At 41.1% G+C, this 26,154-nt stretch overlaps 1 long non-coding RNA gene across 1 annotated transcript; it reads right to left on the bottom strand.

Moving 5' to 3' along the window:
- Positions 1-10: 10 nt before the first annotated feature.
- On the bottom strand, positions 11-23,989 carry LOC121233626. The gene is made up of 4 exons (XR_005933527.1): positions 23,772-23,989; positions 8,653-8,760; positions 2,420-2,545; positions 11-939 (listed from the first exon to the last, which is right to left on the bottom strand). It is a non-coding gene; the product is annotated as an uncharacterized LOC121233626 (long non-coding RNA).
- Between the last annotated feature and the right edge of the window lie 2,165 nt (positions 23,990-26,154).

Here is a 26,154-nt window from a genome sequence, read left to right as displayed (position 1 = left end):
CTACAACGGAAGAAAAAAATGCCAGTTTCAGGCCACAAATATGTTGTTTATTTAGAGACTTCTAGTGTTTATTTCAGAGTTTGTAACACTCTATAATTGTTAGGTACTAAAGGATTCATTATAATAATATTTAAATTTATAATTCAGTTATTAATAGTCATAATTTATGCAAGGAATCAAACTTATCTCTTTTTACTACAGCATGTAATCATGTTAAAAAATCTCCTGGGACTTTCAAGTAAGATCCTCAATCCAGCTCTGTCCCAAATTGTTTCTTAAATAGATAGTTTTGCCAGAAGCAACCCAAATCCACACAGCGCCCACACTGAAAGCAAATTCAGCTGTTGAGGCTTTTTCACAGAAACTTGCCTGCTAGCAGATACTCCTTTTCTACTAGATGGTCAACACATGTAAATGCTCTAACTAGTGAAATTGGTGCATGAGTGGGAAAACAGTGGGCTCTTATGTAAGCAAGTCCCAAAGCATCTAAGAGTTTTTGAGTTAAAACCAACAGGTTGGATCCTCTCTGTTGGCGCTGCTGTGACATGACCGTTTCTCTCAGACAGGAAGGCGATAGCTTCAGTCACTGTGCCACCTGGTATTACTGCAGAGCTTCAAAGCAGCTGGCTGTGCTTTTGCAGTAGTTCAAGCTCATGCTGACAAAAGCATGGACAACAGCATGGCAGCGAGGCTCATTGGTGAGATGGCAGCCAAATGCACACATAAAAATTTGCTTTTTAACTCTGATGCGCTCTTCCTTCGTGGGATTGTGTTCAAATGCACTGTGCGTCCAACACCTGGATCTGGGTCCAGTGCTGTTTAGCATCTTCGTTAATGACCTGGATGATGGGACAGAGAGCGCCCTCAGGTTTGCAAAACTGGGAGGGGGTGGGTGATACACCAGATGGTTGTGCTGCCACACAGAGGGACATCGATTGGCTGGAGAATTGAGCAAACAGGAATGTCATGCAATTCAACAAAAGGGAGTGCAAAGCCCTGCACCTGGGGAGGAACAGCCCCATCCACCAGCACAGGCTGGGGCCACCCAGCTGGAAAGTAGATTGGCAGAAAAGGCCCTGCGCATCCTGGTGAACACAAGTTGAACGTGAACCTCCAATGTGCCCTTGCGGCCAGCAGTATCACAGGTTGCGTTAGGCACAGCATTGCTACTGAGTCAAGGGAGGTGATCCTTTCCCTCTGCTCGGCGCTGGTGAGGCCACACCTGGAGTACTGTGTCCAGTACTCTCCAGTACAAGAATGATACAGGCATACTGGAGAGAGTCCAGCAAAGGGCCACAGAGGTGGTTAAGAGACTGGAGCATCTTTCACATGAGGACAGGCTGAGACAGAGGTGGGACTGTTCAATTTGGAGAAGAGAGGGCTTAGGGGATCTTATCAATGTGTATGAATACCTGATGATGGGGAGTAAAGGAGAAGGAACCAGACCGGACTCTGCTCAGTGATTTCCAGTGAAAGGACAAGAGGCAATGGACACAAATTGAAGTACGAGACATTTTGTTTAAACATAAGAACAGTGGAACAGGTTGCTCTGAGCATTGTGGAGTCTCCATCTGTGGAGATTTTCAAAAGCTGACTGGACACAGTCCTGAGCCACCTGCTTACGAAGGGGGATTGGCCTAGATGATCTCCAGAGGTCCCTGCCAACCTCAGCTATTCTATGAGTCTGTGAAGTACTAACATAATGATTCCTGAAGGATCTGAAGCACTTTTGGTTTTTCAGGACTGATACGCACCAATAAGAGGTGTTTGGAAAACAGTAAACATTTTATCCAGGCGGTATGTAAAAAAAGATGGTATTTCCAAAGAAACAAAAATACTAAAAAAGAAGAAACACAAAGATACTGTTTTTTGAAAATAGGTGAACAATCCCTCAGAAATCAAAACTGTAAACAGGAAAACTTGTACTGACATCAAAATTTCCTACAATTTTAATTTCAATAGGCCATGTTTTCACCTATAACATGTTTTGCATTTGCTGGAAGTCTTACAGTTCTCTAGGCAGGATCAAGTACAGTTTAATATTAAAGGGTTAATGTCTAATTAGAAATTTTGCAATATGAGAAAACACCACTGTGAAGCAACGTGAGTATCCCGAAGGGATATGTGAAGTTGGCATGGAAGACAGTGGGGCAGGCTCCAAGCCCTGCCTCTCTGCCAGGCAGGAGCCCAGTGAGGGAGCAGCCCTTTGCCAGGTTCCCAGCCTTGCTAGTTCCCAGGAGTGAAAATTCCCATAAATGGCTGCTGCCAGGGCATAAGGGATGGTGGTCTCTGGCTGCTGTGCCCAAGGGGGAAAGCTGATCTGACTGCCTGACTCCCAGAGAGACTACCCCAAGCTCCCCTCAAGTCTCATATGAGAAACGTCATGTAATTTCAAACAATAAAGTCAGTCTGTTCTTACAGATAAATGGTTTCTTAAGGGATTTTGTTGTCTTGCCATGACAGCGAGGATCACGAGCAATGCAGTCATTTTCCAGGAGATACCATGTGACATATTTTCAGCCATGCGTTCTGCCTTGCCAGCCACCTGAAATGGGACAGTAAAAAACTCTTTATGTTTAGCCCAGTGCAATCCTGGAAAGCCGCATGAGCCGCAACAAGCCCATTATTGTGTTAATAAATAGGGTGAGTGTCAATTTTGAAGCTTAAGCTTTTAACTCTGCAGCACTGGCATCCTCCTACAGAAAAAGACATCTCTGTCAGTTGTTCACATGGCTGTGTTCATCGGCAGAAAATAAATAAATCTGTGGTTAGCACAATTTCTCCTTAGGGTAAACTTTGCTATTGAAGTTTTTCAAATTAGAGCTGAAGAAAAATATTTTGAAGGTTTTCTGGCTGTGCTGACTCTCTAGCACTCCAGACATCTCTCCCAGCAGATTACAGGGGACTTTTGGACTGTTCCTGCTATTCATGTGATGAACGCATACTCATTAAGCATCATGTTCTTATTTTAGATTAGATATCATAAAACAGTGCAGTGTGGAGGGATTTGGGGAGACAGTACTGATGTCTTTCTCAAAGCCTGGCAAAAAAAAAATGCCATTAAACAGCATATTACTTTACCATGGATGAATAAAGTATTTGGATATAGCTCCTTCCATGCAGGAATCTGAGCGGCGAGAGCAGGTTGGGATGTGCCAAAAGTGAAGCAGTGTCAATATTTTCTACAGGTGTGAGAATTTTTGGGGTCTTGATTTATTCAGCCAGATGTCAAAACATTTCAAACAGACAGTTGCGTCATTACAGTGGTACTGAACTGTGCTGACACTGAGGTTAGTGTCTTCACTCATTCCTGTGACAAAGTTTGCACCTCGTTAGTTTTAAAAAGCATTGTACTGAAATGTGGACTGCAGCTTGTGTATTTTCAGGACTTGCATGTATATTTACATTAAGCAAAAGTAACTTCAATGTAGTAATACTGTATCTGGAATTGGAGAAAAAGCTTGTGTGTGTTTGTGAGGAAATTCCCTACGCACTGTCATAACAAGCATCATCTATAAGGAATTTCACGTTTTATCTATATTGCTAAAATAAAATGAATGCATTGTGGCAGGCACTTCTGGTGTAAAGTAATGTCTTCTGGGTTGTTTAAGAGATGGCTGGATTTTTGTGTGTGTAAAAAATGGTGTTTTGAGAACAGCAAAAATAGTCAGCCTTCTATAGTTACTGTAGACATTTTTAAAATGAATTTATATATACATTGTGTAAAAAAATAATTTAAGAATAGAAAACAAACAATATATTTGTTTGCAACCTCTGAAACAGCCTGGAAAACAAAATAATACATCTCAAAGAACAAAAATAGCAGCTTTGTTTTAAACGTGTATTTTCATACTCCTAGAGGTGCTCTGCCTGTTGTCAGTACTTTTTGTGAAAAACAATGCTGTGAGTACACATACAAGTTTGCTCTGCGAGTACTCTGCAAACTTCAGACTTGCTAAGAAAAAAGTCCTGGTAAAATTTATGGAAACATGCATGTCATAGAGTAGTTTTATGGGGGGAACAGGTTCTTGTTGGGTTTTTTTTCAGTCAATACAGTGTTTTCCTTCTTGGGCATACTGAAGAAAGGAGTGTTGTATCAAGCTGTAGAGATAAAGAAGCTTTTGCTTTTCAAAGCCCTAAAGGGGGAAAAAAACCCTCTAAATGGCCAGATCTTCTACTGAGAAATTCCTGCATCCATTTTTTTGATCATTCAGTTTAGGCCCTATTTTGTAGAAATTACTTTTATATTTTATATTTTCTGAGAGGAAACGTCACCCAGAATGTATTCAACTTTTTTTGTAGGTTGGATTCCCTATGGCCGTACCAATAATCCTGATGAACTCCTGTCTCTAATCTGCATCTGTTTGCTTAGGGAAGAGGCACAGCTACCTTCACTACAGCATTCTTAGCAGTACCCCCTTGTTTGACCTAGCACAGCTGTTTCCTCTTTCTTACTCTGGGTCTTTCCCTGGTCACTGCAAGTGCCCAGGCCTTTTCTCGCTGCTCCTGACATTCACCCAGGCTTCCCCCTTGGTCACAATTCTAACACTTCTCGGTCTGCTTCCAAGCCTGCTATGTTTTATCCTTGCTTTCTCCCTGACCTTCATCAGTCCCTTCCCCCTTCTGTTCCCTCTCCCATACCAGCTGCGCAATGTAATCAACTCTTGGTTAAGGGCAGTTGCAATCCCTCCCTTTATTTTCTTAACAAAAAGTCCGCTTATTTTTTTCAGACATTAAACAGGGATTTTGATACTAAAGAGCATTTTCTTTCAAAACATATTGTGGGATTCATTCTGGCCTAGACAGGCTGTAGCCATTTAAACAAACCTTTTTGCCCTGCCAAATGTTAATGCTAAACTTTATCAACTACTAAAATAAACTTCAAAAATCAGAAGTTTGATATCAAGTCTTATATTTTCTGTTAATCATGTATTTTACATGTCATTTGGAAAATGAGGGCTAAAGCATTCATTTCTAGTCTTAAATTTAACCAAGGTTAAAATACATGAAGGTATATAAATTCGGATGTCAAATCCCCAGCTCAGTAAATCGCTTAAGCTTGTAAGTAACGATGATACTACTTGGAACAGCGCCCTAACGTATTTAACTGAACGCACATGCTCAGAACCGTTGCGTTAGTTACTCAGGAGTAGTGCTTTTGTTACTCAACTGCTCAGAGATACATGAAGATGAGTTCTTTGGTGAACAAGGACCTGACATTGTGCGGTTATAAATGAATACATAAGGTAGAACATTTTGTTCACTGAAGATTCTGTTTGAATAAATTGTACATAAAAGGGTATTTCTTTTTCCTGATCAATGTTTTAGGGTCTATAGCTTGAATTACTTATTTACATCAGATGATAAAAAAAAAGCTAGAAGAGTTTAGAAGTATTTTTCGATTAAAGGGTGAAATCTACATTTACAGCATGAGACCTCTCAACCTCCAAGAAATTGCTATTCATTTTGTTTAAATACAACAAATACTCATTTTCCTAAATGCCTGTGAACTCTACTGCAGCAAAAAATGACCTGGGGCTTTTTCTAAAATTGCTGTTTATGCCCTCTAATTACTCTTAACATGCTGGGCACTGTTTTTCTGCAATGTCTTGGAAAAAAAACCAACCCTCTTTGAAATTCAGTAAGCTTTGATTTAAAGTGATTGGTTTCCACCTGGATGGAGTGAAATTTTCTTCTTGGGAAGTTTATTAGTACATTAAAAGATGCAAATTAATTCATAATTCTTTCAGCTCATTCTCTTGGGAACAATTACACAAGGAAATTATTAATGTACAAGAAAACAACAGTTAAAAATCTCAGAGGGCAACAGGGGTGTGGAATATATGAAAACATTTAGACCTAGCTAATAGCAGAACTCGGTTATAATAATAACAGTTCATAAACCACTTTTAATTTTTCTTTATTTGTAAACTGATAGCAGCCACATGGTGCAGACAAGGAATCAAAGACCCTGGCAAAGTGAGTTTACAGTTAAAGGCCCTGTTCTCAATGAAGTGCTGCGGAAACACAGTGTGAAGGGTTGAACACATGCTACCAGGGCTTCTAGGATCACAGCCAGATGTAAGGCTTCAATCAGTTCACCAGTTTCAGTGTCTCTGATGTATACCATTCCATGATGATTGCATACAAGACTATCACTTCAATGTAAGCCTCTGCAGTCTGATAAGCAAGCCCAATATTTTCATCTGGAGAATGAAAACCCCTCAGGATCTAGTTAATATTTGATGAAAAAACAACAAACAGATTTGCTTTTTAGGCTTTTTTGAGGCACTTACTTTTTTGTCCTTTTAGTTAAGGTGTTAAACAAGTCAGCCACTTTCCATTTTTCTTTTCATAATTTATCCGGCTTTTAATGTTACATATCTGATGAAAATTTCAAATATTTTTACAATCAGAGTCATAACACAGGCTATCACCAGGATACCTGTAACTACTCTTGGCTATCTGCTTCCAGCACTCCCCTGACATCTGGCTATCAATGAAAAGACTGAGAAGGAAACACAAGTTCTCAAAATATTGTAAAACAAGCACCACTAGCGAGGGAAGTTTGCCCATAACATGGGCATTATGCTGTCTTAAAGAACTTGCCCTTTTTTAACTTTAAGCACAGTCACATAACATAATACACATAGATCAAGCCTCTGTTGACCAATACCCCTTTCCTTGAGGTCTCCACACTGAAAGTCTCATCATAGCTTAATACATTGGGGCAAGACAATAAACAGGGACATCACCTGAACTGAGAACAAGATTAGATTATGGATATGCAGGAATAAATAACTTGTATTAGACTCGCTCACATATGCCTTTCTCTACAGACTCTAAGGAGCACTGTTTACAGATCAAAAGTGTTTAAATTTGAAAAAATAAGACGCACTACAAATATTTCAGTTTTCAGAGTAGGATAAGAACTGAAATAATAAAAATCTAAATAACATAGATTGACAAAAATAAATCCTCAAGAAGAAGAGTGGACACAGTAGAACTGTTGTACATACAAATCACCCAGACAGAAATACAGCAATAGTTATTGTATTTTCTAGTGACAGTGGGCCACTTCCAAAACTCCCTCAAAAAAATTCCCAAATTCCAAACTAGAGACATTGTTTTGATGATGTGTATAAAGGAGAAGTTTCTACATGTTAGAAAACAGTAGCTGAAAATTCTGGTCAAATTCCTGTTCTGTCCTGCTCCTGCAGTTGCCTGACTGGATGAATGTATTTCCTTTCGCCAAGCTAAAATAGGCAGTTTGCTTCCAGAGGAGAATTCTACCTCACAGTTCAGTTAAGACTACTGAGAGAAATCAAGGATTATTACCTATCTAATGCCATCATTCTGTATATTTAAGAGAACATATGGACTTATTAGAAAAAAAGGAGTGGACACTTTACACATAATTAATTTAACACCCCTATGCAACTCAAATTCCACTAGCCTCTTTTAGCGAGTTTGTTCTCTGCTGGTTTCTGCTAGAGACCAAAATCCCCATGAACTGGGAGGGAAGGAGATGCCAAGAAATCAGAAGAACATTTCTGAGTGAGAATACTGACAAGGGGCCATTATGGTTAAACAGTTTTCAAATGCAAATTTAACTATGAAAACGCAAGCACAAGTTCTTTTTGCTGAGTACAGGAGAATAACAGTTATTTTTCATGTCACGTTTATTTTTGCCGTTAAAAAAAAAGCCCAAACCAACACTATAGAAAACTTCAGAGGAAGGATAGGCTATATGAAGAGGTCTGTGATATGCTGTGGGCAATAAGAGGGTGAGGCCAGATCAGGCTTTTTATAACAACAATTTTCATTCTGTAAGACTGCTTCAGGCTGATGGCTGAAACAAGCTGATGGCATCAATTTGATTCTGAAGAGTCATAGGCTTATATGAGAAAGCTCTGATTTAACTTAACTTGGAATGGCATTTCTCCAATTTTAAGGACAAAATGGACAGAGATATTCCATGTCACCATTGAAGTGATTTCTTGTAAGGCTAGCACCAAGGTTCAATGGCTGAGATCCCTCAGCTGTTGCCTCTGTGATCTGCCTCTTTGGCAGCAAACCAACAATGTCAGCCTAGCATAAATGTAAGTGCCAGATCCATTTTTTTTCCTTTGAAGTGCACAATCTTAAAGGATCACGGTAAAGCCCTGGAGAAAACAATATTCAAGTTAAATATCATCATTGTTCTTGAGAAATTACTTTAGCAGCTATTCTAATTAATCATGGTCATTCCCTATCTATATAGACAGCAGATGGAGAAAAGAAGTGTCACGTAAGGACAGTCTTTCAGAAGGAGTTTCTCTCCTTTAGACGCAAGCATAGAGGCCTGGGTTAACATAAGAACTCATCAGGCTGCAGATAAAAAGGGTGAGAGCTCCTCTAAATACCAGGTTTGGTTACTGTATTTCTGGGATTTAGCCCTTCGCATTGTAGTCATTCAGAAGCCAGCTGCTGATTACTACCAAAGCAAAATCTGTGATATAAATGCGTGAAACTATGAAACACTGTAAGAAATCACTTTGAAAATGCAGCGATGCTTCATTGATCCAGCAAATTCACTTAGGCCACTGAAGTGTTCCTATCCCCGTTATCAAAGCATTGCTCATATACCAGAGGTGGCCAGGTGAGACATACCTCAGGTGGTGCAGTTTCCTTCCCAGTAGCCAGAAAGCAAATGAACTGCAATTTTGAATCTCAGCATGAAAAATAATCTTCTTTTCTTTGAAATGGATACTGTTTCACCTGTGATCATAAATGAGAATGAGTGGTGAGCAAGTGCCATAAAAACACTTTGGTTTAGTTTTAAAGATATTTATGGGAAGTGTCACTTATTGCTAAATGATGGAGAACAGTTATAATCTGTTATAGTTAATTTACTACTACATAAGTAAAAATGTGCTAAGAGCAGCACACTTGTTAAATTAAAGCTCACTTAATGATTACACAGCACTTGGGAATAGCATCCAGTTAAAGAGTAAGCAGTAAATGGATGTTTTCTTTAGAATCATTCATTTTGGGAAAATAAGACGACTGAAGCCCTTTACATTTTTGCTGATTATAAAAAGAAACAAAATATCAGAAAGTAGATTAGGAGGGATTTCTTCTCGTGGTGAATATTGGAGTACTTACTACAGCTGATAGGACTTTCTTGAGAAGGCTACCGGCTCTAATCCTCCACCCCATTACAGCAGGTTGAGCTGAAGTCAGTACTGTTATCTTGCTGTATCACTCTCGCAACAGACTGAAAAAAAACAGATAAAATACTGGTCTGGATACTACCTAGTATCTAGCTGCTTTGTTGTTTTTTTCTTGTCACCACAGTATCTGAAAATGTGATGTATTAAATCAATAGTAATAGCAAAATCCCAAGCCTCAGATAACAGCTAGTGTTTTCCTCTTTATGGGAGTGAGGATTTTAGATGAATCAGGGTTATTTTTTGGGTAGGGAGTAACCTTGGTAATCCTGGGGTAGTGATGAGAATGGTAAGGATAAGTAAATAGTGAAGAGATGGTACTGTAACACCCTTTCTGATGGAAGGGTGTTCCCCAAGGGTTAGGCTTTGGCATGTTTCATCAAGAAGCTGGGAGGTGATCTGTCTGATCTCTTCTGAAAGGTGGTCAATAGAAAACACTTCTTGCCTTCATTCTCGTGCTTCAACCTGGGTTTTTCACTTTTGTTCAAAGATATTTCAGACCCAAACATACTAAGAAAAAAGGATATTGAGGCTAGATGATCTCTAATTTAAAAGTTAAAAATTTCAAAGTATTTCTGTGGCATAGTTAGATATATTGGAAAAAATCTTTTAGTTTTGAGATGAATCACAAAATTAATTGCTAAAGTTACATTTAAAACCAACCCAATCATTAATAAGTAAGAAAATAGCTGTACCCTCATTTCTCTTCTTTTCCATGATGTAGCTGTTTGATAAAATGTGGTATTTTTGCATTAAGTACTTTTGTGAAAGAACTTGATTAAAAAAAAAAAACTTAAATGTGAAAAATCCTCTACAGCAATCCCAATATACCAATTTTAGATCATTTTTTGTCACCACCTTTTCATATAGGAGCTTTATAAAAGTATTGCTTCAGTAGTTCAGGGGCCATGTTGCAGCCACCCTGCATACCAGCATGAATGGATAGCAATGGTTCAAAGCTTGGTCCCTTCTGGATGTCTTTGATAGAACCTGCTGTACAACAGCTTTGTGCTGAAACAATGACAAGGATCATTTGGGGCTAGCAACCTTTCATGTGCTAATGCAGGATGAAAAAGGCTGATAGCTGTGGAGCTTACCACATCCTCTTAAGGCATGGCAGAATAGCTCCATAGTAGAGGCACCCTGGAGGACTGGGATGGGTCCCCACTGTGGATGACAAGCCAGCTAAGTTATCCCAACTCAGAGCCATGAACCAATGCTTCCTTTTTGTCTTTGGTTGTCAGAACACCCCTCCCTGCACATCCAAGCTCCAAATGGAGCAATGACAACATGCAAAATAGATCTTGACTCACTTAGCATATGCATGTCTCCAGTACTGATGGTGATGCTACAGCATCAGATCGTTATTTTTCTTTCTATACACATGCTGTAATTGCGTGATATTGGCCAAGGAGAGTTACAAATGTAGATGTATTCACTCATTTTTTAATGATGCTTGCATAATTGGTGGCATATGGGATCTTAATGAAGACTACATGCAGTATGCTGTTTGTCTAATAAGAAATTGAAAGTACATCTTGTGGTTTGTAGTACGATCACTAAGAAGGCTGGAATTAGTGAAATTACTATATGATTAAGAGAAAGGCATTTTAGTGTTTTTTACTCATTAATAAAGGAAGACTATGTGTATGTTGAGCAAGATCGATTAAAAGTTTATGTTTCTTTTCATAGAGAGACCATAGGTAAGGACTCCAAAAAGTACTCAGCACTGATCAAAATGAGAGCTACTAAAAGTCAAGAAATCATTGTCTTGCAGAGAGAAAAACCTTTAATCCATGATAAATCATAAATATTGAAAAGTTGCACTGGTTGTTCAAAGAAGAGTTCTTAATGGTGTCTGCTTATGCAGGACCCATGCAAATCTGTGTGTGAAAAAAACCACTTTTAATTGCAGAATTTTCTCCTCAGACATTGTAGGTATATGCTGGCTGTATTTGTTATATTCTGAAGTTCTTTCAACTCACTGCAGACTTCTGCATATAAAATAAGGCCCAGGGGAGACAGAGACCCTTATTCTCCTGTCCCAAGTCCTATGACTTTTTACCCTTCTTCAAGTCTACTGGGTGTAAAAATTTTGCCTTGGTGGTGAGGAGTGATAAGGAAGAGACAGTGTTTAATAGCACAGCCTGGCAGATGCACACCCTCAGAAACAGGAGTCTGGAAAATGTCTTCTGTGTATTTTCAGCTGTAGTCATTATTTACATCTTTCTTAGCACTCCTCAAAGGACAGGCTGGAATGCCAGCCTTCCTTCAGCAACAACAGTGCAGAGTTCTCAGAGTCATTTGATGGCCTTATCTTCTTTCAGAGTTGTTCCAAAATAAACCTCTAAGTTAGCCCCACAGAAGTTTTTAGAACTCCGTTTTAGATTAAGATACAAGGAAAAAAACATTGGAAGAGCATTTGAAAACATAAATGATTTTTGAGTCCTACCTGTTGAAAACCACTTTGCCAGAAATCATTACAATATGGCAAAAAAGTTTTAACTGGTCAGAGACCACTTACACATAACTTGAAGCAGAAAGAGCTTTTTTGATTATATAGAGGGGGCTATATTTATTGGGTTTATGATGGAAAGTAAGTCTCAGCCGTAACTGTGGAGCAAACGAAAACTCCACATAATAATGCTGCTATGTAATTTATTAATCTAAAATGTTCCAACTTACTAGAGATACCCGTAAAATCATATTGGTGAATGCACAGTGTCTGAAGGACATATTATATAGAAAAGCAGTAGAAGCTGCTGCCCACGAAGATGTAACGTAACTAGATAATTTTACAAGTGCTTAATACTATTTATTTGTAAAAGGCAAACTCTGCTCTGCAATTTAGATCTTACAAATCATTCAGTATGCACCCAGGATAGTTGAGATATCCTAGTAAAAAATAAACACACAAAAAATTGAGATACAGTGCCCGTGTTTTTGAACATGAACTAAATGCCAACACGCAACTTCTACATAAGCTATCTATACCTTCTGCATCTGTTCTATAAAACAAATCTGTTTTCCTAAAACCTTGATCTATCCTTTCAGCAAAACACCACAATAGACTGGTGTTACGGGTTTGTGTGGTGGGGTTTTGGTAGCGGGGGAGAGGCTGCAGGGGTGGCTCCTGTGAGAAGCTGCTAGAAGCTTCCCCGGCTCCAAGTCAGACCCGCCGCTGGCCAAGGCCGAGCCCATCGGTGACGGTGGTATCACCTCCGGGATAACGTATTTAAGAAGGGAGCCTGCAGCGAGCAGTGGGATTGGAACGTGAGAGGAACCCCTGTGCAGATAGCGAGGTCAGCGCAGAAGGAGGGGAGGAGGAGCAGGGCAGGAGGGGATGCCCCTGCAGCCCGTGGTGACACCAGACGGCAGGCTGTCCCCCCCAGCCCACGGGGGGGAGCAGTTGACACCTGCAGCCCGGGGAGGAGCCCCCGCCGGAGCAGGGGGATGCCCCCCCAAGATGGCCGGGACTCCATGGGAAAGCCCGCGCTGGAGCAGTCTGTGACTGAAGGACTGCAGCCTGTGGGAGGGACCCACGCTGGAGAAGTTTGTGAAGGACTGTCTCCCGTGGGAGGGACCCCACGCCAGAGCAGGGGACGAGCGAGGAGTTCTCCCCCTGAGGAGGAAGGAGCGGCAGAGACAACGCGTGATGCGCTGACCCCAACGCCCATTCCCCGTCCCGCTGCACTGCTGGGGGCGAGGAGGTAGAGGAATCGGGAACGGAGTTGAGCCAGGAAGGAGGGAGGGGTGGGGGGAAGGTGTTTTAAGGTTTGGTTTTACTTCTCAGTATCCTTGTTTTGATTTGATTGGTAGTAAATTAAATTGATTTTGTTTTTTCCCCCAAGTTGAGTCCGTCTTTTGCCCGTGACCATAAGCGGGGAGTGATTCCTCCCTGTCCTTGTCTTGACCCATGAGCCTACCTTTATATTTTCTCCTCATCCCACCGTGGCCGGTGGGAGGAGTGAGCGAGTGGCTTCGTGGTGCTTTGTTACCGGCTGGGCTTAAACCTCGACAACTGGCAAAGGTCAAAAGCATATTTGGGTAACCATCTTACACAGGTTTACTGAATTTTAGCCTGGAAAGAACTTGTGCACAGCACAGGCCCTAAGGTCTCAAATGATTTCTGCATCAACTATGGAACTTGTGATCAAGGTGAAATCTCAGGATTTTCCTTTAGGAAGACACCCATTCTGTAAAGGGCAGAAGACTACATGCAGGTTGAATCTGGTTCTGTGGCTAAAATCATAATGATGAAAAACATATGGGTCATTTCCAGTCTGCATGTCTCTAGTTTGCACAGGGGATGCAAAAACCATGCTCCCACCAGAGCACCTCTGCCTTCGACTCTCTTTCCCTATTCCCGTTTGCCCAAGGAACCTTCTAAGTACTTGATGCTGTATCTTCAGGACCTCATGGTGTAATATAGAGTAATTCTGCAGAAAGCTGCTGAAATTTTTGGGGGGCAGCAACAAGGGTCTTGATTTCTATTACAGTCTTATAGAGTAACACTTGGAAACTCACCCAAGGGTGGGAGTTACCAAAGGAACCCAAAGGAATTAGAAGCTGCTAAAAATCAAGGACAGCTGGTTATATCTGCTTCCTTTGGCTGCCTCTGTCTCACTGTCTACCACAGTAAAAATGGGGATTTAGTGATACTTCCTTTTAGCATGAACAGAAATAGTTGATTGTAAAAACAAACCCAATGAAATATTCAGCTACAAAATGGTCAATTCACTAAATAATGGATTCAACTGGCTCTAGTAGTTGACCTTTGCAAAATTCCTTGGAGGTGAAGTGCAAACTATATTTTTTCAATGGTGTATTCCTGGGGAAAGACTGCTATGAGAACTCTATATTTCACAATGAAAGCAGCTCATTTTTTAGCTTTAATTATGCATATTCTTCAGTAGGTGGCCTTCTTCCTTCTTAGTAGGTACTGAATCAATACCCTGGCATAGTGCTAATGGGCACTGTGCTACTTGAGGTGCCATCTTTCAGAAGAGAGGCTGAAAGCAAGGTCTCATCTCTTTGTGATTTTGATGGCTCTTACGGCATTTTTTCCTTTTTTTTTTTTTTTTTTTTAAATAATAAAGTGCCTTGGCCACAATCCAAGTTAGGTAATTACATTCTGTCTCCCTAAATTTTGCTTTGTGCAGTTTTAATTTAATATGGTGCTCTTCTCTTCCTGCCCTAAGTTGTTTTGTGTCATTGCTGGGCACTATTAAATAACCTCCATATTTCCCTGGAGACAGCTGCATTTAAGCTGTGGGTAAGGCAAAGCCTGCACATGAAATTCGTGAACCGTTCCCAGAGACGGAAACACAAGCTCACTTGCAATTATTACATGCCAATATTTACCTGGACAAACTCCAGCTTTTCTGCTCCCCTCCGGTAGTTTACTTTCATTTGGAATTTTAACTACCCAAATGAAAACAGCAGCTGTGGGGAACACCGTCCCTTCTCAAGAGGTCACAAGGCTCACGCTTGGGAGGACTTTTTTGTCAGGCAAAGTAGTTTTATCCTCTGTCCGAGAACATAAGCTGCTACAAGCAGCCTTCCTCTACAACATGTGGTATTTAGCCACAGACTGCAGACGGATGTCAGGCAGTCCAGGCAGCTGTCTTCCCCCTATCTCGTCCCTCTTGGAGGGTCAGTTTGTCCTGCCAGGGCAACTGAACGGGGCCATGAGCTCAGTCCTGCTCAGCCTTCAGTATTCACGTAATACACACAGAGGTATACTCCAACAGACAAATTCAAACAGGCTGTACGTGAGGCTAGAAATGAAGCTAACATGGGCACATTTCTGGATTTAGTTTACAAAGTGACCTTCTTGATGGTCTTAATTGTACCTAAACTCAACACATTGAAGTTTAGTATTATGAGTCTGAGAAGATACAAGAGCAGCGCTGAGATGAGTAGCTGCTATTAGGATATAACAGGTAGGCTGGGCTGAGTGACCCCAGAGCAGCAGGGGCCAGACACCGATGTGCATTGCTGTGGGCGGTTCCCACCAGGACCATTTATATATAATAGTTTTGTTGACTGCAGAGCCTGTAAGAAAGCCTGGCAGTTGCCCTGGAAAGGCTCCGGATCGGAGCCTCCTGGAACCAGGAGAACAAGTCTGCTTTTGGCATCACACAGAGAGGGGAAAGTCCAACTCCTTCTTGAAATGGTTTGACAGAGGCACTGACAGGGGGTCATGGCACAGCTGTTGGGTTTACACTTGTGACAAGGAGACTAGCTAGAGCTCCAGGGCAAATGCTCCATGTGCTATTGCCTACGCTTCTCTCAAATACTGCATATTGAATGCTTCTAGAAAACGCAGTATCTGGAAGTAAAAACATCTAGGAGGCATCTACACTAGATACTATTAATCCAGAGAAGCAAAAGGCTTAAATCTAACATGATTTTTCATTGGCACGAAGCCCTTCTTGTGCAGTCACTGCTGCTCAGGACTGAAGTCAATCAGGTGAGCATCACTGTCATGAGCTTTTCCAATTGTACGTGCATGCTTTTAGGTGTTATAAGGGAGAGGGGGTTAAAAAGGGATCGTATTACAACACAAAGCACTAGTGATCTTATGGCACAAATCCTTCTGAGGGTGTTGTCATGGTTTAACTCCAGCCAGTAACTAAGCACCACGCAGCCACCCACTCACTCACTCCCGCCCCCTCCCCGCAGTGGGATGGGGGAGAGAATCGGGGCGGGGGGGGGGGGAGTAAAACTCATAAGTTTAGATAAAGACAGTTTAATAGGACAGAAAGGAAGAGAATCATAATTATAATAATAATAATTAAAAAAATGACATAATAATAAAAAAATGGAATATACAAACCAAGTGATGAACAACGCAATTGCTCACCACTCACCGACCGATGCCCTGTTAGTTCCCGAGCAGCGATCCGCCCCCCCCCCCAGCCCAACTCCCCCCAGTTTATATATTGGGCATGACATCACATGGTCTGGAATACCCCTTTGGCCAGTTTGGGTCAGCTGCCCTGGCTGTGTCCCCTCCCAACTTCTTGTGCCCTTCCAGCCTTCTTGCTGGCTGGGCATGAGAAGCTGAGAAATCCTTGACTTAGTATAAACGCTACTTAGCAACACACTGATGTTTTCAGTTGTTACCAACATTCTTATACTGAATCCAAAACGTAACACTATAACAGCTACTAGAAAGAAAATTAACTCTATCCCAGCTGAAACCAGGGCAGGTGTAAATCAAGGTAGGCTTCATCAGCTTGATTGAAAAGTAGGCTAAAAGTAAATATTAAAAGTATAAAACTAGGCTTATGGCTAGACCTTAATATATTTTTTTAAAGATTCATGTATTTGAAGTCTTAAATTGAAAATAAAATCATAGGAGCAAAACTCTATTGCTATAAATCAGGAAGACTCCACCAATTTTCCAATTTACTGTGTTTGAGTAATCTTAACTATGTGTTATCTTACTTGGTTTTAAAACATTGCCAGAGCTTCAAGATTCGAGGCTTTTCATACTGATAGTGTTGTTGCTCTTGCCTCCGTCTTTTTTTTTTCTTTTTTAAATACAGCATGCTTTTATTGTTTAATTTAAAGCTGTTCAACCTTTCCTCCTGCTATCCAAAGACATTTTGCATGTAAAAACCAACAATTTGGTCCCCAAATCACCACCATCTGCTTATTTATTCCAAGATCCAACAGTAAAGGGAGTCTTTATTAAGCCCTCAATGGGAGTCATGTGACTGTACAATGAACTCAGTTTTCATTTTCCTGATAAAAATGAGACAGTTTCTTTACTGGTCCCTATTATTATTTTGTGATGTTCTGCAACAAGAATATTAAAAGAACCTTCATTTCTTGAGACCCTTCCCCTTCACCCTATCATGGCTGTTAGCTTTATGAGGTATGTAGTGTGTGTCTGGCATGAATTAAGTGTCTTTATATTCATGCTTTTATTCATTCAGTGTCTGAGGGGGAAGGTGAGCTGTTAAGTATGTTGTTTTTTCAAATTGCTGAGCTATCCTTAGTGTGACCCTCAGGAAAAAAAAAACCAAAGCCCTGCAATACCAGGGTTTTAGTGGGGCAACAAAACCAAACAGCTGAAGAAAAAATGAAGCCAGTCATTTCTGCTAGAAAGTAGAGATTAAATAATTGAAGAAACCTGCCTTGTGTAAGTATCAGCAGCAAGAAAAGACTCAAATAGGTTTTAAACTTGCATGAAGTTTCTCATAAACTATGATCCCGAGGGACTTTGACAATAAAAAAAAACCCCTACTCTTCTCTGTTCAAAGAAGAGCATGTAGGAAAGAGAAAAGTTGTTAAGTTGACATCCTACTTCAGGTGGATCACTTTTCCTTCTAATGAGGACATGTACTGATTGCAGTGCAGCACAAAGGCAGACTTCTGTTGCTCTCGCAGTTCACTTTTGACCCTTAAAATACAGTGTGTCGGAGTAGGAAGTTGATTTTTACTTCAGAATGTTTTTTTTTAATCTCATTGTTGCAATCAAAACTATCCCAACACACTTTTACAGGCAGAGCTCATTGCACTACAAAGATACAGTTGTTTTGGTTTTTTTTTGTAACTTAGATCCGAAAGATATTTTACTGGCTTTTATTGAGCTGTATGATAAGTGCTCTGAGTTCATAGCACCAAACTCTGACATATCCTGTACTAAAACTACAGATAAAATTCCTAGTGTTTACTGTTTCAGTTATATATACAGTTACACTAGAGGGTAAATTAAGAAAAACTAGGTCATTAACATGTATAGTAGTAACTATTTTTAATACAATTATACAGATGTTCTGTCCATAAAATTGTTCAAGTTTGTAGGGTTATGAGATTTTGCGCTGCTTATCCTATTTGCCACTACAGCCCAATATTGAGACATCATGATACACTAGCATGAATGCAAGAGGGGAAAAATTGAAGAGCATTTTCAAAGCTGACACTGATTGATAGAAGGGGCTTTATTCCTGCCCAGCACACGAGTTGGGATTTGTCTATCCAAATTACAGGTCTACAAAACAAACACCTGCATCTGAACTCTGGCTAGGCTCCCTTTTCAGTCAAGGAGGGAAATAAACGTTTCTAGATTTATCTCCTCCTAAGGTAGAAATTGAACAAGCACAGATGGTTTACACTGTAGAAATAGCTACTTTTACCCCTTGACTATGCGAGAGCATAGACCACTAGCTCTTGAGAGATGCATACAGCCCTCAGCCTCTAGCCGAGTTCCTCATCACCTAGAAATCGGTGGCACCCAGCCACTGCTCTTTCTAGCTCATGCTAAATGCAGCTTCTCTTTAGACCTATATAAAACTACTGAGTATGAAGGCGGCTAGGTGGTATCTGAGTACAAATGAGGAGGAAACCAGACAAATCTATACAAAATGCAACACATGCTCCAGAAAGATGACACACTTTACATCATCCAGGTAGTGGGTACTTCAGTTAATTTGCAGGGAAAATGGTGTACAAAGAGACCACACATGTAGACCAATTTGAGTGAAATCTTGATTCAACTGAAATCAAATGCAAACCATGCAATCCTGAGCAGACTCAGGACTTCAGCCTTTGTCTGAAGAAATGGCACATTTCTAATACAACTACCATAAAGGAAAAAACTCTGTGATGCTTTTCAAGGAATGTTAAGAAGCTTAAGCCCACCTTGATGAGCTTGATTCAGAATATAACAGGGATCACGCGTTGAGGCAGATGAGCTATCCCAGGACTGGACTCAGTCTTCAGCTCTCAGAAGGATGATGAGTTTGAATGTTCCGGTGAGAAAAGAGCTGCAAACAGCTTCCCCTTCCATCTCTGTAACGCACAGAGAGAAAACAAATCGTTATTTTTGTACTACCTCCCAAGGAAAGCAGTAGATGCTTTTTTATTTAGACTACATTGTTCAAGACTATCCACTTCACAGTGTTCCTGCTTTGGTGAGAAATCAGTCACTGCTTATCAACATTTGGACAATTCTGTCGGAATCTAATAATAGCCAGCAGTGGTGGGCAGCACAAAAGAAAAAATCAGGTCGTGTGATTTTACCTAGCCAGCTAATTCTGAGCTCTGTAACAGTCAGCGGGAAGAACTTTTAAGTGGTGTGTGTGAATACAAACGTCAAAGATATCTGATCTACGTGCAAACTGTAGCCTGACACGCAAAAAACGTATAACCTTTAACTCCATGAAATACCTGTCAGCCAGCTGTGCTAGGGAAGAATCTACATGCAGTGCCTGTGATACGCTGATCCTGTTTTCAGGCCATCCAGGGTTTGCATCTTTTTTTCTCAAACATTAGAAAATGAATTGACTACAACCACAGCATTCATGTAAAAGCAATGTATCTGATATGAGTGATACAGATAACAACACCTTTCATCGAAAGATCCCAGGGGTACTGTGCATCTTATTCACAATAGTTCCAGTCCTGTAAAAAATTCTTGCTTAAATTTATACACAAGCTGCTCCACTGAAATCTAATCACATGCGTAAGCCCTCTCAGAATCGGGGACGAGTACTGCACAAGAATTATGCTTGTCTCTGCTGATAACAAAACTCTCTGTAGGGCGAAATACAAAAAAGAAAGCCCATTAACTGTTTGAATTCCTTGAGGAGTTTTGGATGTCTGATCTGGGTTTTGTCCAGACCACAAGGACCATCATCCTACTCTGGCTGATAATACTACAAGATATTTAATGACAGAAGAGAAGCAGGATTTTGTGCATCTGAGAGGCTGAATACTCTGCTGGAAAGGTCTGAGCTTTTAAATGAACTTTCTCAACTGGATGACTAATTCTTAGCAAAGCCAGAAAAAAACCCCACAATACAAGTGAGGCATTAGAGTGGGAGAAAGAGTGCCTGATGTTCTGACAGATGCCATTTTTATACATCGTCCCCAGTGACCTCAGAGACAGAAAACTATGTAATGTGCCACCATGAAATTAAATGACCCCACCTTCCCCCCGAGTGTTTTACTAACCTGCTGGGTCACAATGTCTGTAGAAGTGAAGCCAGAAGCAATATAGAACCTTTTATCTTAGTAAAGAAGAATAACTGCTCTTGTAAACATATAAATAATGAAAAAGCTTTGAATCCCATTCTTATACAGACTGTCAGATAGCACTGGTTGCCAAGTTGTGATTCTGTAAAAAATACTTATCTAGAATGTGCCATAAATGTAAAAGCAGTCTAAACCTGATTGCATAGCCTGTCTCATCACACAATTGAGGTGTAGATCTGAATTTCACCAGACTCTAGAATTTGGGGTTTAGTCAACGTCTGCTATCAGCAGGAGAGGACAAATTTCAGAGTTAATCTTAAATGTTAGTGCTCTTTATGCTCAGATCTAGCAACTGCCACATGGAGTCAGACCAATGGTCCATCCTGCCTCTCTACTAGCCATGGTCTCTTGGCAGTATAGCTCCAATGTAAATAGTGAGGAGTGATGAAAAGCAAATTTCAGATATAACTGTCTCTGAACTTTGGGGAAGTTCCAAACCTGTATTTGGACTCAGATGTGACTCTGTGCCAACATCCCACCAAAGCTAAACTTAGCCTGGGATTGGTACGGTGATTGCTTTGAGAAATTACCAAAATGCGGTTCTGCTTGCAGTTTCTCTTGCAACAGCCTTCCTTAATGAGCTTCTAAAAAAATCATAATTCTAAATATACAAAATAATAAACACGTGATAGAAAGATTACTAATGTGCATCCTTTTCCCCTTCCCATGCATACCGCTTACAACAGTTTGCGAGAAGCATGGAAATATTCTTGTGATTATTGTAACACACTATAGTGAAGGTGAGTCCTTTGCAGCGTAAATCCCATACAGCAAGCTTGAGATGCAGCGTGCCTTTCTGTTCCGCTCACACGAAAGGAGGGGTGTTCTTACCCACCTTATAATTCAGTTCAGGTAGTGCCTCTTAAATAATACACACTCCCTTCTCAGAAGGCAGTCATTTATCAGTGTTATCAGATAACTGCTTATTTTGAGCTGTTAATGGAAATACTGTTGTCTGCCAAGTGTGGTAAAGCTCCTGCCTTCTGTACAAGTGGAATTCAGCAAATGAAAATCTGGGGGAAGAGATCAAACCTCTAACCGTGTTCAGGGGAAACTTTTTACTGTCTTTCCAGAACCAATGAAAGAGCCCAGACTATGCCATTTGGCAGCTTAACCTCAGAGAAGTGCAAAGTAAAAAAAAAAAAATATTTGAAACCCAAGTAAGTTCAAACACATACTACTGCCAAATCCTCTTCAGTTGGAATAAGTCTTAGATAACAAATCCAAGCTCTAGTTTTAGTCTGCATACACTACAAAAAAACCAACCCAACCTGTTGATGTGGAAATCTTTAAACAGCACTAAGTGAAAAATTGTATCAATATTTTACTGAAAGTCTAGACCCACTTTTATGTCACCTAGAGATATTTTAAAATACTGGGACTTAGGTGGTGAGAGAATAAATGGACCATAATTTAATTTCTCCACCTATCTAGTTGCGTTTCAGAAAATTAAACTGTCCTGTTTTACACTGATGGTTTTATGATCCTGTGTTTTCACAAACTCAAAAGTCTCCTGTGTCCTTGGAAGAGATGAAAGCAACACTTGCTCATCACCCAGCCAGTGACGTGGACACACTCAGCAAACACTCAAACCTGTTAGTGTTCTGCTGCAAGACTAGTGCCCTCTCCATGCAGGTACACATGCAGACATTCACAAAAGACATGGGACAGAGGTGCTACTCAGCTCAGGCCCAGCCTGGCAAACAGGAGAAGTCTGAGCTGACCCCACACCTCTGGCTCATTCAGGGGGTCCCCTCAGCAGTCAGAAATCAGGCATCTGAAAGTCACCCTGGCTCTCCAGCCCCCTCTCCCAGCGTGATACAGCACACCTTGTAGAGAAGGTGTGTGCCAATTACTGAGGAAAGCTATCTGCAAGATGGGTCCCGAACCTGTAGCCCAAGAAGTCCCAAGGGTGATGGCCAACATGCTGGCTCCATCTTCAGCAACTCCACTCCCTGCTGGCACAATGCGGGGCAATGGAGTCCCTACTTTCCCAGCAGCTCTACTCGCAGTATTATCCTGTGCCTCCCCCTTTGTCTTGCTAGGGAAGGTGGGAGAAGCCGTGAGCTGGCAGCTTCCCACCAGAAAGACCCCAGTGTGCAAGGAGGCAGTACTGAACAAGTCTCAGAGGTCCATGGAAGCAGAAGCAGGTCCTTCCACCTCCACCCTGAGGCTAGAAGACCCACGTCTCCCTGTGCTCCACCCTCGGAAACATTTACCCCAGTCCACTTTGCCCAGCAGAGACTGTTCTCTCAGTACTCTGTTGTGACACTGCCCACACGACCACGAGTACCTTCAGAAGCCAGAGGGCAACAGAGGATCAAGCCTGTCACATTTTTTTTTTCCATCCTGCAAAGTCTTTTAAATTGTTCTGCATTTTAATAATCCACACCCCTGTCTTGTGCCCCACTTTCAGACTTGAATCCTTCCGATTCCTCCCATCAAATTGACAAGATGAAGGGTTCTTTTTCTTAAATATATCTTTTAACAAAACCTATATGGAATATGCTCAATTGTGTCAGTGATCTGGAAAATGTGCTTTGTCTTTCTTCCAGAGAACACGCACATTTCAGATTTCCCTTAAGCTTTCATAATTATTTCTGATCTCGATGGTTTCACTTTGTCAGCCCAGCTGATACCAACCAGATGAGAGAAATGATTTGAGGGTGGATTTTGTCTGGGAGGGAGCAGAGGAGAAAACCAGCAATAAAATTCTAGTAATTTCTCATTTCATTGTAAAGACATGTCATGGGTATTTGCATATTCTGGCTGTGAAGGAAACAGAGCTATAATCAGATGACATGGCAAGAAAGGCTTGAAATGCTATTCAAGACTTAAGGTGTAAGTGCTTATTAAACAACAAACCTTTTGTATGAAGAATGCTCAAAGGAAAGCATCATATTAGCCACCTTGTTCAGTAACTTGAGCCTATTCTCACAAATACCATAAAGACTGGGATACCGAACATAACAAGTTTATATATGTGAAGTGTGTGTACACTACAGTGAACATGTAACTGACCTATTAGTTTAGCTTGCAATCCTGGCAGATAAAAGGCTAGTTCCTGTAGAGCTCACGGCATGCTGAGAGCTGCTTTCAGCATTTCATTCTGCCCCATCGCTGCATCCATCAGCTGGCCTCAGAATGGAAGGGAAGATGAGATAGGAATTATCAAGATACAGCTTGTAATGGCTGAGTCATAACACTAAACGCCTCTAACTCAAACTAACAGTGTCATTTAGGAGGTATGACTTGCTGTGACACCTGCTGAAGAAGAGAGGAAACTCTGGATACTTAACATTTTAGAATAAAACTCAGTTTCCCTTCAGCTGCATTTAGTGTCTGAACAAACTCCAGGGCACAAATTCCAGTGCCAATTTAATACAGACATCAATTTGCAGAGACCCATTAACGTTTGTGCAAAACTGCTTAAAAAAAGGTTAAAGCCTTGGCAGAAAGCAGCAATAGCAACTATCGATTCAACTCTAGAAACTCTCCGGCACTTACCCTGAGACTCACCAGCCGAGGAAACACTGAAGCGTTGAGCAGAGTTTTAAGCAGACATCAAAGCACAGAGCAGCCAGTGGCACAGAGGGACTGCAGGCACAGGCAGGTCAGCAGCCTGTCCCTGCCATCACCACTGTCCCCTGCGGTGCCAACTGATGCAGTCTGCAGGGGCAAAGCTGCTGGCATCCCAGCTGACTGCTCTCCACTAAATCAAATCTGCTTATATACTTCCCTTAACTACATGCTTGTAATCCCTCTCTTGTAATTCCTTTGGATGTGAGGTTTAATTTTGACTGCTACTCCCTTTGTAAATACTTGGGCCCATTTAAATAAAAAAAAAAAGAAAAAGGTGAAACAGAGAGAAAAGTAAGTGCCAAAAGGGTTTTCTGCTCATTCGTAACAGCAGTGGCTTTTGAAATGGGTTGGAAGAAACTCAGGAAAAACCTCCTAATTCAATTAAAAGTTATCCAGAAACAAACAAAAGCAAAAATGTGAACCTGGAGAGACACAGGCATTGTACAAGTTTTGATCAGTTGCTGGCCTTGATGGCCCAGGCTTACCTTTTATTACCTGCATATAGCATATAATAGAGATCTCCAAGTTCTTTCACTAAGATTAAGAGCAGACATTATTTTAGAAGAAGTTAATGAAACGCTTTGAGGGTGTGATTTGGTATGAAATGCTTTTCATCTCCAAAAGATCTCAAAGCACTTTGCCATTCAAATGAAGTGATACAGATGGCTCGCACTGCTTAGCTGTAACCAGCTGAGGAATGGACTGCAAGAAACATTTAATAGTTCCCCTTTAACTCTACATAAATCTTTAGAAAAGTAATTGCAGGATACCCCTCTCAGTTGAAAGGGGAAGGGGTATGTGGGTGGAAAGAATTTAATTATCTGAGTTGCAATTTGACATGGGGAATGTATCACACTTTCTTATTGTATGATAACATTCAGCTGCTCTGAGTGGAGTTCTGCACACAGCATATACAGCAAGCAGTCTAAAGGGCTAGAGCCTGAAATTACTACCTGTCCTGAAGAGATTCCTGCAGCAGGAAGACTGGTTTGTAATTAACACAACTTAGCACACTTGAAATCCTTAATTATTTGAGGGGCATGGGAGGAACACTAGGGGCCTCAAACCTTTACCTGAAGAGCAGATGAGATGGTACGAGAGCTGTGTGCCCTCAGTCTGCTCCCTGGCACTCCCACTGCAAAGCCACTAGTGAAACAGCTCCTTAATAGGAGTCATGAAAAGCTCAGACATGGAGGACCCTCATCACTGAAGGGCTCTCAGAGAAGCAGAGGTAGGTTCTCAAGCTGAGGTGTAGCTGCTCCTTATCTGCTGCCTGGAGGTACCAACAGGTGTCACTACAAAATTCACCAGCTATATTAATTCCTTTTATATTTACTCCCCCCACCTCCCCCAAAAGTCCTAACTGGAGACAGTGGTGGGCAGTGAGTTGAACCTGCAGTATTTACAGTGCTAGAACTGAAGAATAATGATGATGCAAAGGATCTTGAAAGATCACTAGGTTACATTCCTGCCCCAAAACAGGCTCAACTACACCCTATAGCGTTTTGGTGAAAATTAATCCAAACTGTTCTTAATGCCCTTCAGACCCGGTGAGAGAAGTCTCTCTCAGCGTCCTCACTGTCAGAAAGCATTTCCTCCTCTCTAATCTGAATCTTGTTCGTGTCTGCTGTAAAAATGAGGATGTACATACTAAGTGTGTCCAGTTTGGACTAATGGTTTCTTTAGAAGATCGGAAGGAATAGATGTTGGCTGGCACTGCACTTATGGTAAGAGGCAAGAAAAAGCGGTATTGGGAAAAGAAGGGAAGGCAGCTGAAGCATCAGGAAAAGAAAAAAAAAGGTTTTTCATGAGTGATATTTTGTAGAGTAAACGAATGCAGATTTGATGAGGAGCATAAGTAACATCCTGCAGGGTCAGCAGGGAAACCCTAATTAGGCAGGATGCCCTTCCTCAATATTAATTAGAGTTATATGCTTGATTGAATAGGTACAATTCTTCCTAATACTGCAGGAAGCCAACAGGAGGCCTGCAGCGTACAATCAACCTATTTCTCCCTCTCTGTCACACATACGGACACATACCAGGTGTTGCTGTACAGGCTCTCTTATGCATATGCATCCTCATGCACGCGTACACACGCGCAGTTGTAACCCCTGGGACCCCTCCGTCTGTTTCCTGTCCTTTCACAACAGATACTACTTACTTGATGCCCTGATTCAGAAGAAGGCAGGGTTTTGACACCCTCCTCTAGATGAGGAAGAGACTGTCTAGCATGCCGTGGTCAGCTGACAAAAGAAGGAAAACAGAGTAATGGGTGTACGCAAGTTAATAGCTCACACCGTTTCAT

The sequence above is a fragment of the Aquila chrysaetos genome, chromosome 11 (assembly GCF_900496995.4).
Source record: "Aquila chrysaetos chrysaetos chromosome 11, bAquChr1.4, whole genome shotgun sequence".
NCBI lineage: Eukaryota > Metazoa > Chordata > Aves > Accipitriformes > Accipitridae > Aquila > Aquila chrysaetos.
The sequence above is the reverse complement of the archived record's forward strand: the minus strand, read 5'-3'. Positions and strand labels throughout refer to the sequence as shown.